This window comes from Eumetopias jubatus, unplaced genomic scaffold (assembly GCF_037043125.1).
Source record: "Eumetopias jubatus isolate StellerSeaLion01/CBP00866 unplaced genomic scaffold, mEumJub1_p1.0 scaffold_3, whole genome shotgun sequence".
Taxonomy (NCBI): domain Eukaryota; kingdom Metazoa; phylum Chordata; class Mammalia; order Carnivora; family Otariidae; genus Eumetopias; species Eumetopias jubatus.
Genome location: NW_028274809.1, coordinates 44,057,942 through 44,073,038, shown reverse-complemented (window position 1 = coordinate 44,073,038; position 15,097 = coordinate 44,057,942). Strand labels below are relative to the sequence as shown.

Here is a 15,097-nt window from a genome sequence, read left to right as displayed (position 1 = left end):
TTTTTTTAAAACTGTCTTTTTTTTTAATTTTTCTTTTTCCTTTTTCAACCAACATCTTATCAATCCCTTTTTTAGAAAACATTTTTATTTTTCATTTTTAGAGTTATATTCTATGCCTTCATAGTAGTTACCCTTATTTTTGGCATATATATATAAGTTGTTCTCTCTTTAAAATTTTGAGATACAGTTTCTTCTATCAGATCAAAATATACCCTAAATCTCTAAAATTTTGAGATACAGTTTCTTCTAACAGATCAAAATATACCCTAAATCACTAGTGTATGGCTTTGTTCTAGTCTCCTGCCTGATCACATTCTCTCCCTTTTTTTTTAAATCCTCTTCTTTTTTTTTCAAACAACTTCTTATCAATTCCTTTTATAAAATTTTTTATAATTTTCATCTTTACATTCATATTCCATCTCTTCATCATATCAACCTTTATTTTTGTACATATATAAGTTTTTCTTTCTTTAAAATTTTGGGAGGTGCTTTCTTCTAACAGACGAAAATACACCCCAAATCTAGTGTGTGGCACTGATCTATGCACCAGCCTGATCATATTTGATCATATTCTGGTTTTTTTGTTTTTTTCTGTTTTTGTTTGTTTTTATCTTTTTCTTTTTTCTTTCTTTCCCTTTCTTTTCCCCTGGTTTCAGGTCTTTTCTGATTTGCTTAGAGTATATTTTCTGGGGACGTTGTTACCTTGTTAGCATTTCGCTCTCTCACTCATCTATTCTCCTCTGGACAAAATGACAAGACGGAAAAAATCACCTCAACAAAAAGAACAAGAGGCAGTACCGACTGCCAGGGACCTACTCAATACGGACATTAGTACGATGTTGGAACTAGAGTTCAGAATGATGATTTTAAAGATACTAGCTGGGCTTGAAAAAAGCATGGAAGTTATTAGAGAAACCCTTTCTGAAGAAATGAAAGAACTAAAATCTAACCAAGTCAAAATCAAAAAGGCTATTAATGAGATGCAATCAAAACTGGGGGCGCTAATTTAGGATAAATGAGGCAGAAGAGAGAATTAGTGTTATAGAAGACCAAATGATGGAAAATAAAGAAGCTGAGAAAAAGAGAGATAAACAACTATTGGATCACGAGGGCAGAATTTGAGAGATAAGCGATACCATAAGATGAAACATTAGAATAATTGGGATCCCAGAAGAAGAAGAGAGAGAGAGGGGCTGAAGGTATATTGGAGCAAATTATAGTGGAGAACTTCCCTAATTTGGGAAAGGAAAAAAGCATCAAAATCCAGGAGGCACAGAGAACCCCTCTCAAAATCCATAAAAATAGGTCAACACCCCAACATCTAACAGTAAAACTTACGAGTCTCAGAGACAAGAGAAAATCCTGAAAGCAGCTCGGGAGAAGAGATCTGTAACCTACAATGGTAGAAACAGTAGATTGGCAACAGACCTATCCACAGAGACCTGGCAGGCCAGAAAGGACTGGCATGATATATTCAGAGCACTAAATGAGAAAAATATGCAGCCAAGAATACTATATCCAGCTAGGCTGTCATTGAAAATAGAAGGAGGGATAAAAAGCTTCCAGGACAAACAAAAACTAAAGGAATTTGCAAACATGAAACCAGCCCTACAAGAAATATTGAAAGGGCTCCTCTAAGCAAAGAGAGAGCCTAAAAGCAACATAGACCAGAAAGGAACACAGACAATATACAGTAACAGTCACCTTATAGGCAATACAATGGCACTAAATTCATATCTTTCAATAGTTACCCTGAAAGTAAATGGGCTAAATGCCCCAATCAAAAGACACAGGCTATCAGATTGGATTAAAAAACAAGACCCATCAATATGCTGTCTGCAAGAGACTCATTTTAGACCCAAAGACAACCCCTGATTGAAAGTGAGGGGGTGGAAAACCATTTACCATGCTAATGGACACCAAAAGAAAGCTGGGGTGGCAATCCTTATATCAGACAAATTAGATTTTAAACCAAAGACTGTAATAAGAGATGAGGAAGGACACTATATCCTACTTAAAGGGTCTATCCAACAAGAAGATCTAACAATTGTAAATATCTATGCCCCTAACATGGGAGCAGCCAGTTATATAAGGCAATTAATAACAAAAGCAAAGAAACACATTGACAACAATACAATAATAGTGGGGGACTTTAACACCCCCCTCACTGAAATGGACAGATTATCTAAGCAAAAGATCAACAAGGAAATAAAGACTTTGAATGACACACATTGGACGAAATGGACATCACAGATATATTCAGAACATTCCATCCCAAAGCAACAGAATACACATTCTTCTCTAGTGTCCATGGAACATTCTCCAGAATAGATCACATCCTAGTTCACAAATCAGGTCTTAACTGGTACCAAAATACTGGGATCATTCCCTGCATATTTTTGGACCACAGTGCTTTGAAACTAGAACTCAATCACAAGAGGAAAGTCGGAAAGAACCCAAATACACGGAGGCTAAAGAGCATCCTACTAAAGAATGAATGGGCCAACCAGGAAATTAAAGAAGAATTAAAAAAATTCATGGAAACCAATGAAAATGAAAACACAACTGTTCAAAATCTTTGGGATACAGCAAAGGCAGTCCTAAGAGGGAAGTATATAGCAATACAAGTCTTTTTCAAGAAACAAGAAAGGTCTCAAATACACAACCTAACCCTATACCTAAAGGAGCTGGAGAAAGAACAGCAAATAAAGCCTAAACCCAGCAGGAGAAGAGAAATAATAAAGATCAGAGCAGAAATCAATGAAATAGAAACCAAAAGAACAGTAGAACAGATCAACGAAACTAGGAGCTGATTCTTTGAAAGAATTAACAAGATTGATAAACCCCTGGCCAGACTTATCAAAAAGAAAAGAAAAATGACCCAAATCAACAAAATCATGAATGAAAGAGGAGAGATCACAACCAACACCAAAGAAATACAAACAATTATAAAAACATATTATGAGCAACTCTATGCCAGCAAATTAGATAACCTGGAAGAAATGGATGCATTCCTAGAGATGTATCAACTACCAAAACTGAACCAGGAAGCAATAGGAAACCTAAACAGACCTATAACCACTAAGGAAATTGAAGCAGTCATCAAAAATCTCCCAAAAAACAAAAGCCGAGGGCCAGATGGCTTCCCAGGGGAAATCTACCAAACATTTCAAGAAGAATTAATACCTATTCTCCTCACACTGTTCCAAAAAATGGAAATGGAAGGAATACTTCCAAACTCACTTTATGAGGCCACTATTACCTTGATCCCCAAACCAGACAAAGACCCCATCAATAAGGAGAATTACAGACCAATATCCTTGATGAACATGGATGCAAAAATTCTCACCAAAATACTAGCCAATAGGATCCAACAGTACATTAAAAAGATTATTCACCATGACCAAGTGGGATTTATCCCTGGGCTGCAAGGTTGGTTCAACATCTGCAAATCAATCAACGTGATATAATACATTAACAAAAGAAAGAACAAGAATCATATGATCCTCTCAATAGATGCAGAAAAAGCATTTCACAAAGTACAGCATCCTTTCTTGATCAAAACTCTTCAGAGTATAGGGATAGAGGGTACGTACCTCAATATCATAAAAGCCATCTATGAAAAACCCACAGCCAATATCATTCTCAATGGGGGAAAAACTGAGAGCCTCCCCCTAAGGTCAGGAAAGTGGCAGGGATGTCCACTATCAACACTGCTATTCAACATAGTATTAGAAGTCCTAGCCACAGCAATCAGACAACAAAAAGAAATCAAAAGGCATCCAAATCGGCAAAGAGAAAGTCAAACTCTCACTAGTTTGCAGATGATATAATACTTTATGTGCAAAACCCAAAAGACTCCACCCCAAAACTGCTAGAACTCATACAGGAATTCAGTAAAGTGGCAGGATATAAAATCAACGCACAGAAATCAGTGGCATTTCTATACACCAACAACAAGATAGAAGAAAGAGAAATTAAGGAGTCGGTCCCATTTACAATTGCACCCAAAACCATAAGATACCTAGGAATAAATCTAACCAAAGAGGCAAAGGATCTGTACTCAGAAAACTATAAAATACTCATGAAAGAAATTGAGGAAGACACAAAGAAATGGAAAAACGTTCCATGCTCATGGATTGGAAGAACAAATATCGTTAAGATGTCAATGCTGCCTAGAGCAATCTACACATTCAATGCAATCCCCATCAAAATACCATCCACTTTTTTCAAAGAAATGGAACAAATAATCCTAAAATTTGTATGGAACCAGAAGAGACCCCGAATAGCCAGAGGATTGTTGAAAAAGAAAAGCAAAGCTGGCGACATCACAATTCCAGACTTCCAGCTTTATTACAAAGCTGTCATCATCAAGACAGTATGGTACTGGCACAAAAACAGACACATAGATCAATGGAACAGAATAGAGAGCCCAGAAATGGACCCTCAACTCTATGGTCAACTCATCTTCGACAAAACAGGAAAGAATGTCCAATGGAAAAAAGACAAGTCTCTTTAACAAACGGTGTTGGGAAAATTGGACAGCCACATGCAGAAGAATGAAACGGGACCATTTCCTTACACCACACACAAAAATAGACTCAAAATGATTGAAAGACCTAATGTGAGACAGGAATCCATCAAAATCCTACAGGAGAACACAGGCAGCAACCTCTTGCACCTCAGCCGCAGCAACTTCTTCCTAGAAACATCACCAAAGGCAAGGGAAGCCAGGGCAAAAATGAACTATTGGGACTTCATCAAGATAAAAAGCTTTTGCACAGCAAAAGAAACAGTCAACAAAACCAAAAGACAACCGACAGAATGGGAGAAGATATTTGCAAATGACATATCAGATAAAGGGCTAGTATCCAAAATCTATAAAGAACTTCTTAAACTCAACACCCAAAGAACAAATGATCTAATCAAGAAATGGGCAGAAGACATGAACAGGCATTTTTTCCAAAGAAGACATCCAAATGGCCAACAGACACATGAAAAAGTGCTCAACATCGCTCAGCATCAGGGAAATCCAAATCAAAACCTCAATGAGATATCACCTCACACCAGTCAGAATGGTTAAAATTAAGTCAGGAAATGACAGATGTTGGCAGGGATGTGGAGAAAGGGGAACCCTCCTACACTGTTGGTGGGAATGCAAGCTGGTGCAGCCACTCTGGAAAACAGTATGGAGGTTCCTCAAAAAGTTGAAAATAGAGCTACCGTATGACCCAGCAATTGCACTACTGGGTATTTACCCCAAACATACAAATTTAGGAATCCGAAGGGGTACATGCGCCCCGATGTTTATAGCAGCAATGTCCACAATAGCCAAACTATGGAAAGAGCCAAGATGTCCACTGACAGATGAATGGATAAAGAAGATGTGAGATATATATATATATATATTATAAACATATACATACAATGGAATATTATGCAGCCATCAAAAGGAATGAGATCTTGCCATTTGCAATGACGTGGATGGAACTGGAGGGTGTCATGCTGAGCGAAATAAGTCAATCAGAGAAAGACATGTATCATATGACCTCACTGATATGAGGAATTTTTAATCTCAGGAAACAAACTGAGGGTTGCTGGAGTGGTGGGGGGTGGGAGCAATGGGGTGGCTTGGTGATAGACATTGGGGAGTGTATGTGCTAGGGTGAGCCCTGTGAATTGTGGAAGACTGTTGAATCACAGATCTGTACCTCTGAAACAAATAATAAAATATATGTTAAAAAAAAAAGGAGATAGTAGGAGGGGAAGAATGAAGGGGGAGAAATCGGAGGGGGAGACGAACCATGAGAGATGCTGGACTCTGAAAAACAAACTGAGGGTTCTAGAGGGGAGGGGGGTCAGAGGATGGGTTAGCCTTGTGATGGGTATTAAAGAGGGCATGTATTGCATGGAGCACTGGGTGTTATACGCAAACAACGAATCAAGGAACACTACATCAAAAACTAATGATGTAATGTATGGTGATTAACATAACAATAAAAAATTAAAAAAAAATAAAGAAACTGCCAAACTGTTTTCCAAATTATTTTACATTATTGGGCCCCTGGGTGGCACAGTTGGTTGAGCTTCCCACTCTTGGTTTTGGCTCAAGTCATGATCTCAGGGTTGTGACAGCCAGCCCCTCATTGGGCTCTGAGCTCAGCAAGGAGTCTGCTAAAATTTCTCTCTCCCTCTCCCGCTGCCTCTCCCCACTCTCTCTCTCTCTAAAGTGAATAAATAAAATCTTTTCTTTTTTTTTTTTTTACATTCTCACTAGAGGCGTAAGCGTTCCAGTTCCTCTATATCTTCACCAATACTTGGTGTGCTCAGTCTTTTCAAAACTTTTTAAATTTGAGATATAGTTGACATATAACATTGTATTAATTTTAGGTGTACAGTGTGTTCAGTCTCTTTCATGTCAGCTATTCTCCTAACGGTGAAATAGTGTTTAAGTTTGGTTTTAATTTGCATTTCTCTATGATTAATGATGTTGAACATCTTTTCATGTGCGTATTTGCCATCCATATATCTTCTTTGATAAAGTGTCTGTTCAAGTCTTTTGCCTATTTTTAAATTGAGTTGTTTCATTCTTTATAATTGAGATGGGAAGGGCTTTTAATATATTCTGAAAGGAGTTCTGCAATACTCCCAGTAGCTGGAGGAATGGACTCCTATAAGTCTAACCACATGCCTCTTCCGTAGACCTGCTTGCTCCCAATTTTTTAATTTTCTCCTTCCAAATCCCTGACTAAACAGCTACACTATTCATCATTTGAGTCTTATATTTTTATTTCAGGCTACTTTTCTTTCCACGCAATGTAGATGACCAGATATACCACCAAAGCTCTTACCATCACTGTTGTCTTCTAGGGCCATCTTTGGATGAGGATTATAATATAGTGGTTAATTTCTGGCTTCACCACATACCAAGCTAATCCATTTGTATATCAAGACACTTTTTTTTTCTTTTCCATGAGCTGATCATAAGGGAACTTGCCTGCCCCCCACCCCCAAAAAAACCACAAGTGTAAGCTGAGAGAGAAACAATGGTGCCATAGTGGTGGATGAAACAGGAGTCTAAGCCATCTACACATGCAGCTTACTTGTCCTTTGATGTACCAGTTCTTCTTCTCTTTTTTAAAGATTTTATTTATTTATTTGACAGAGAGAGACAGTGAGAGAGGAAACACAAGCAGGGGGAGTGGGAGAGGGAGAAGCAGTTTTCCTGCTGAGCCAGGAGCACAATGCAGGGCTTGAACCCAGGACCCTGGGATCATGACCTGAGCTGAAGGCAGACGCTTAATGACTGAGCCACCCAGGCGCCCCTGATGTACCACTTCTATCTCACTATGGACTTCTGTTGGGCTCACATGACCTTTTGGCTTAGTGGATCTGACAGAACACACCTTGTAACAAACAGTCTGGCTGCATAGCCACTGAATGTCCCAAGATCATGTGTTCTGTGTCTACCAGGGCTTAGCAGCACATCAGGAACTACATTTTGAATGGTGTTTGCTATAGATGGTATAACATTGTTCCAGAACTCTAATATCTAAATCATGATTCTCTTACTAGGGCTTGCTGGGAACTCCATAAAATGTCTTTTCCCATCATAAATACCTCTAACAGCATAGGTCTGTCAGGCAGTATGGCTAAGGTCTCTCATGAGGTTATAGGCAAGATGCTCTCCAGGGCGACAATCATCTGAAGGCTTGATTGGGGCTCATTCACATGGCTTTTGGCAGAAGGCCTCAGTTCCTTTTCACATAAATCTCTCTGAAAGGACTGCTTCAGTGTCCTCATCATATGGTACCCAACCTCCCTCACAGTAAGATCCAAGAGAGCAAGGAATGAAGTTGTAATGTTTTAAAAGTCACATATCATCACTTCTGCAATATTCTATTTGTTAGAAGTAAGTCACTAAGGCCAGCCCACACTCAAGGGGACAGGAATTAAGCTCTGTCTTTTGAAGGAAAAAATATCAAATAATTTGTGGGCATACTTAAAAACCACCACATATGGTATCTTCAATATTGTGATGATATGCAGAATGTCTAGGCAGTCTAGGTTCCTTTGGATTATATTATGACAGAGAGCAAAAGAATTAAGTGGTCAAGACTGTAAATGTTTGTGTCATTCACATACTTCTGTTCCCTTCCCTTGATAGGAATAGAAATGAAAGCATTTGCTAATCAATGTAAGGTATCTGAGGCCATATTAATCTGTTCCAACAGAGATACTACATCTGGCATAGTAACTGCAATCTCGGCAACTGTTTGGTTGACTTTATTATTTCCCAGGATAAGACATTTTTGTAAGGTCCAGACTGGTGAATTAAATGGGGATAAATGAGGGCCATCACCCTGTATTCTTTAGGTCTTAAATGGTAGCACTAAATTCTGCCATTTCCCCCAGGACATGATACTGTTTTTAATTTACTATCATGTGAAGGGGCAAATCAATTTTGGATATTTCACTTTGTCTTCCCCACTAATAGAGCTTTTATCCCACAGTACAAGACATCAGTGTGGAGGGCGCCTGGGTGGCTCAGTTGGTTAAGCAACTGCCTTCAGCTCAGGTCATGATCCTGGAGTCCCGGGATTGAGTCCCGCATCGGGCTCCCTGCTTGGCAAAGGGCCTGCTTCTCCCTCTAACCCTCCCTGCTCTCATATACTCTCTCTCTCTCTCATTCTCACTCTCTCAAAATAAATACATAAATCTTTAAAAAAAAAAAAGACACATTAAAAAAAAAAAGAAATCAGTGTGGAGGTTCCACCAGTTACCAAGTATATCCATTGCAATTACACATTCAGGTACCAGAGAAATTACTTTTTCTTACTTTAGTTTTCTCCATAGCATTTATCACCGTCTCTTAATAGTACTTATTAAGTACAACTTAATACACTTAATTCATTTTAATATACTTACTATATTTATTCATTTTATTATCTGTCTCCCCAGTGAATCTAATTTCCATACAGACAGGCATTTTTTTCTTTTTTTGAAACTGATATATTTCCAATGCCTACAAATTGCCTAACACATCCCAGAAATATAGCTCTAGCACATAGCAGGCATTCAGTAAATACTTGTTCAGTGAAAGAATAAATAGTGCCCGACTCCCAACATGAGCTCATTATTGTTATTGTTATAATTGCCCTAAGATTTTCCCATCTCTCCCAGCAAGTATGAATTCAAGTGTGAAACATTCACTCTGGAGCAAATTAGGGAAAGGTTTCTATAAGAGGATCAGAGATGACTGATGGCACCTCAGGTGTCCCATGGAACCGTATATGTGTTGGTGTTTGGCTGAGAGGTGGAAGGCAGACCATTAAGGGGAACCACTCCAGGGTCCTTGGCACTTTCCATCTCTCTCTCCTCCCCTAATGTGACTTGAAGTACATATATTTAATCTCTCACATTTTCCAGTGGTAATTATTGGTATTTTTTTAGCCTCGGAAAATGGAATTTCTTGTTTTTAAAGCACTGAGCAATAAAATACTTAAATACTTTCAGGCTTTCTCTTTAAAAATTGAAAGATATGGCTATTGCCATATTTACTGGTGCTTAAAAGTAGAGCCTCATTTCAAAGGAGGCATGTGCTTTTCTATTTTATCACAGTCCTCACCACTCTTCATTGTCTTTTTCACATGAAGGCCAAGTGACAGTTATCAGTCACCAATGTATGAATCACACCATTTTTTTCTTAAAGTGAAGAAAAAGTGATATTGTTTATATAACCAAGTACATACAAAAACTGGGAAGAATACAATGTAAACACAGAGAAATACACATTTCAAGAAAAATGGGAATAGGGTTTTGGGGAGGTAAGAGAGAACAAAGATCATTCCTAAGCATTTAATATATAATATGCAAACAACGTATGACTATGTACATAGAGTGCAGTTCAAGATATAAGAACCTGAGTTTGCAACCCTTCCTCTAATCCAATAAAGAGGAATACATAGTATATTTTACCTACTGTATAATTTGCAAGGTACTTTTTTTTTTTAAATCTGTAGTTCACATTATCATGCATGGCAATTTTAGTGTTTTTTTTTTTCATATTGACATCTTACCCCCAAGATATATAATGTGCTACTTCAACTCCCAAGTTTTCCCCTTTAGAAATGGAAATAAAGAGAGACTCATTGCTAATTCATATGCTTCATCACTGTTGCTTCCTTATTTACATAAAATTTTATAATTCTAGCTGAAGAACAATTTAATTAAAATCTTAACTAAGGACCCTCATTCTCTTCAATTTCAATATGGGGAAGGGTAATTTATTCTTCCAGTTGCTTTTAGTTGATGGTTTTAGGATCCAATAACTGTAATTACAACAGTGAAAGTAAAATTGCATATTGTAATTTGAATTCTGGGGTGTCCTTAGCTAGTAAATACACATGATGACTAAAAAAGGTAACGACATCAGGGATAACCATCTGGATGTTTCTTAAAAGGTCAAAGGCAAATCCATCACCATCCCAGCATTAAACTAAGCTTAAATGGTAAGGTATGGTGCATATTTGTCAAAATCTCATAAGGAAACAAGAGTATTCTCATATTTATCTTAATATATCTTTCTCCCTCTACCACCTTTCCCATCTTCATTCAAGCCATTTACAAAAATAAGGCAGTTATTGAGCCCAATATTCACTGATAGCCAAGCTGGAAGCTTTTGGGTGTGAACCAGACTGGGGATGACTCACTGAAAGCCAAATGTTTGTATGGAAAGCTCCCCCTAAAATGGCACAAAAGCAAATATTTATAAACATGTTAAAAAACCATTTCGGAACTCTTGGGAGGAGGGGTTAAAATATCGCCACCCATTCCTAATTACACAATTTTGATAAAACATTGCTTTGCTACCATTGTGCTGACCCAGGCTGTAACCTTTCAACAAGGTTGCTATTTGGTAGGACTGTCCTGACTAGCAGTATTTATTTTGAAATATGATTCTATTTTGATAACTTCAGCCCAATCTGTATTTTGAATGCATCAAAAATTCATGTGCTACTTGTGTGAAAGTTTTAAGTTTCCTATAGATATGTCTCAATTGCAATCTATACAGAGTTCATAAGAAAAGTGTGGTTACAAATGGAAATTTGTTTCTTTCTGAGCAAATTTTGACCTCAAATGGTATAAGCATATATTTAAATTCTGTACCTTAATGTTGTCTATTGTTTTATTGTTTTATTTATTTATAAATATTTTATTTATTTATTTGACAGAGAGAGACACAGCGAGAGAGGGAACACAAGCAGAGGGAGTGCGAGAGGGAGAAGCAGGCTTCCCGCTGAGCAGGAAGCGCGATGTGGGACTCGATCCCAGGACCCTGGGACCACAACCCAAGCAGAAGGCAGATGCTTAACTACTGAGCCATCCAGGCGCCCCTTGTCTATTGTTTTAAACACCTTTCTCTACCCCTCAAGCAAATAAGAAATGGTTGTTTTCATTCTGACAGATATTTTCGGCACACATCAGGTTCCTGCTTAGACTTAGAAAGCCTTTACTTGAGATCTTAGAGCCCATGACTGAGACTATTCGGGGTCTATGGGAAGTCAGCTCCTGTTAGAAGCTACCTCTGAAGAAGAGGTGATGATGGTGGTAGAAGTTTGGTGTTTTTTCCATCTGGTCCAGATTTGAAAAGGAACCAGGGGGACAGGAAGTGGTCAGGCCAAGAGGCCAGCCTTCCTGCTGAACCAAGCTGCCTACCCTTTTTATGTGACCCCCTACAAGGGTTCTTAGGTTTGTTGGCTTATTTTATTTTATTTTATTATTTTATTTTATTTTAAAATATGGAACACCTCACAAATCTGTGTGTCATCCTTGCTCAGGGTCCATGCTAATCTTTCCTGTTATCATTCCAATTTTATTTATTTTATTCTATTTTTTTTGTTTTTTTTTAAAGATTTTATTTATTTATTCATGAGAGACAGAGAGAGAGAGAGAGAGAGAGAGAGAGGCAGAGGGAGAAGCAGGCTCCCAAGGAGCAGGGAGCCCGATGCGGGACTCGATCCCAGGACCCTGGGATCATGACCTGAGCCGAAGGCAGATGCTTAACCATCTGAGCCACCCAGGTGCCCTATCATTCCAATTTTAGTATATGTGCTGCCAAAGGGTGCAATTGTTGGCATATTTTAAAAAGGACATTGAGCTATACCAGGCATCGATGATTGAGCTCATTGAACTAAGCAGCGGTACTCTTTTAGAATTTTGTCTTGTATCCAAAAAACCAATAAGAAGTGGTTAGACTAGTGGCTATAAAGAGATATGAATACAGAGGCTAGTATCAAGGAGAGATAATATCATCTTTGATCTCCATATATGGGACTGGTGTTATCTTTGTCTGTAGCAAAAACATCCTGACCAGATTAGTGTATGGGGACTGAGTTATAGATATAGCCCTGCTTCCTTTAGCCAAGATCATGGGAAAACGGGTTCTCTAGATAAGTGAATTGCCTAGATTTCTGGAGTTTCCCCCAGTAAGTACCAAAATTAAAAAAAAAAATTAACTACAGAAAATGGAAGGACCTCTGTGGCGTATGATTGAAGGGGTAGGGTCAGTTAAGTGAAAGTTTTTAGTTCTCCCCTTATGCTCTTCTATAAAGAATAAATTTTTAAATAAAATTAATACATATTATTTTATTATTTTTAAAAATTTACTTGGAACTATTTTCACACAAATAGATGGGTTATGTATTTCTGACCTCTCAAACAGAGCCAAACTGAGTTTTCTTTTGATGATTATCATCATTATAAAACTCAGTTCTTCTCTGTACCACAAAGCAATGATACCCTCAAGTAGTCCTGGAGTGTACTGAATGGTTTATTCCCACGCTAAATGTCCTCAGACTTTTAATTTATTTCTCACAAATTTTTTTTGCTGTCTGTTTTGCTGTGAGATTGTCAGCTGTCATTTCATCCTGACAGAATTCCACCTACCTTTAGCAGCCTCTCTTTTGAATTTGTTGCTTTAATAATGCTCCCTAATTGGCTGACTGGTTGGTAAGTCACATAAACAAAACTATTGTTAATAGTCCATGTAAAATTAAATTAAATGAGCATAGAGTGTATGCCCAAGGGTCACTCCTATGAGCAATGTACCCTTTAAAGTTTTAGTACATTTATTTGGAGATTTCAGTCTTATCCTTTCTATTTGGATTACAGCTGTGATTCAGATACTAGATGACACTGGATAAAAGAGTTATATATAAATGAAATGATGTCCTGCTGTCATGTAATGAAATGAGTTGCATCCTTTCTTCTTTCCCTTGTGAAATCCTCAGTAGCAATCCAGGTAGATTGCATGTGATATTAAATTGTAGTTATTCTCATTCTTTAGGCTAATTGAAATGATAGCCCTAAACACGTTGCCAGTTCTAGAATAATATTTAAATTAGAAATAATTGCCAGCATTTGGATAAGAATTCATTTATAGTAAATGTTTTCAAATGTGATAAATGCATATTTGGCCTTTGTCCTTGGTTCCTGACACAGAGCTTCTACCCTTAGAATTTCCTGAAAGAGTGTAGGGGGATCTTTTGTCATTCATAAGACTCCTTCAACCACAGCAGAGTTGTATATGCTAGTGGGACAACTCTTGGTGGGTTCCTAGGTAGCTTTAGGATGGGAGCTGGTTGCCAGAGGAGCCAACCTTGTTAGTGTGTTAGAACTTCCAGCTCCATCCTGCCGATCTCCAGGGAGGGGAGAGAAGCTGGAGATTGACTTAATCACCAATGGTCAATAATCTACTCAATCATACCTATGTACGGCAACCTCCATAAAAAACACTAAATGACTGGGTTCAGAGAGCTTCCTGGTGGGTGAACATATAGAGGTGATATGCCCGAAGAGGGCATGCAAGCTCTTTGCCCCCGCCCCACCTTATATTTTGCCCAAGCAGGCTTTTGGCTGTTCCTGAATTGTATCCTTTGTAATAAACCAGTAAATAGCAAGTAAACTGTTTCTGAGTTCTGTGAGCCATTCTAAAAAATTATGGAACCTGAGAAGGGGGTCATGGGAACCCCTAATTTATAGCCTGTCCATCAGAAATATGGTTGGCCTGGGATTTGTGATTGGTGTCTGAAGTGGGGGCAGTTTTGTGGGAATGAGCCTTAACATGTCTACTAACTCTGGTAGTTAGTGCCAGAATTGAATTGTAGGACACACAGTAGGTGCCTGGAGAGTTGGAAAATTGGCTGGTGTACGGAAAAAAACCTACACATTTGATGTCAAAAGTGTTTCGAGTGAAAAACTGCTCACCAGGCTTTTATGATCTCAAATGCTTGAATATGTGTCAGGTTTGCCAAATCCATATAAAAAAAACATACATGTAGGCTCTCGTCTACTGGGTAGATCAGACAAGCAAGACTCAGCTGACTCACAGATACATGGAAATAGATCAAACAAGTAGCATGTGTTTGAAAGGAACATTTTAGTTAAGACAGGGAGTGGGGATTTTTTGACAATTGTTCTGAATGTGAGTCAGAATGTAGGTTTGCGTGGGTGAGTGTGTGGGTAGATACATCTGTGGGTGTCAGAAAGAGACAGCCAGAGATAGATGGCTGTAGTTTTGTAGCTAGTAAAATGACTATAATAGTAAAGTAAATTAAAGATATAGACCTTCATGGAGCCTTTAAAATAGTTTTAGCTAAACAATGTCAACAGAAGGTTTATTTAAAATACCAATCGCTTCCCACAAAGAGTTTAAATTACCTTACACAGTAACAGGCAATTTTCATTTACCACTTACTTGAAATTTGGTAATTATCACAAGTGAAATCTTATACTCCTGGTAGCCAAAACTTTTTAAAAATGGGAAAATTAAAATAAATCGGCTGAATTGCTTATCTAGAAAATGACCTTCGGCTGTTCATAGCATAAGGCATGACAGCAACTAAGTTGCAAAGGAAAAAGAAGCTAAAATGGGTAATAGGATAACAAAAATTTTATCTATAGCTATAACAAGATGATTTCTGATATACTTAACTACATGCAATAATTGGGCAATATAAAAGTATGAAAATATAGGGAATTGGTGTTATAATTGCTTGCCTGGTTTTATCTGGGAGAATAATGATGCTAGTGAAGT

At 37.9% G+C, this 15,097-nt stretch overlaps 1 protein-coding gene and 1 pseudogene across 3 annotated transcripts in view; both read right to left on the bottom strand.

Annotated features, from left to right (window-relative positions):
• Positions 1-15,097, bottom strand: part of STAT1 (signal transducer and activator of transcription 1) — a 293,833-nt gene that overhangs the window by 42,813 nt on the left and 235,923 nt on the right. The gene's annotated exons all lie outside the window — the stretch shown is intronic.
• LOC114226148 (U6 spliceosomal RNA) lies at positions 11,796-11,893 on the bottom strand (annotated as a pseudogene).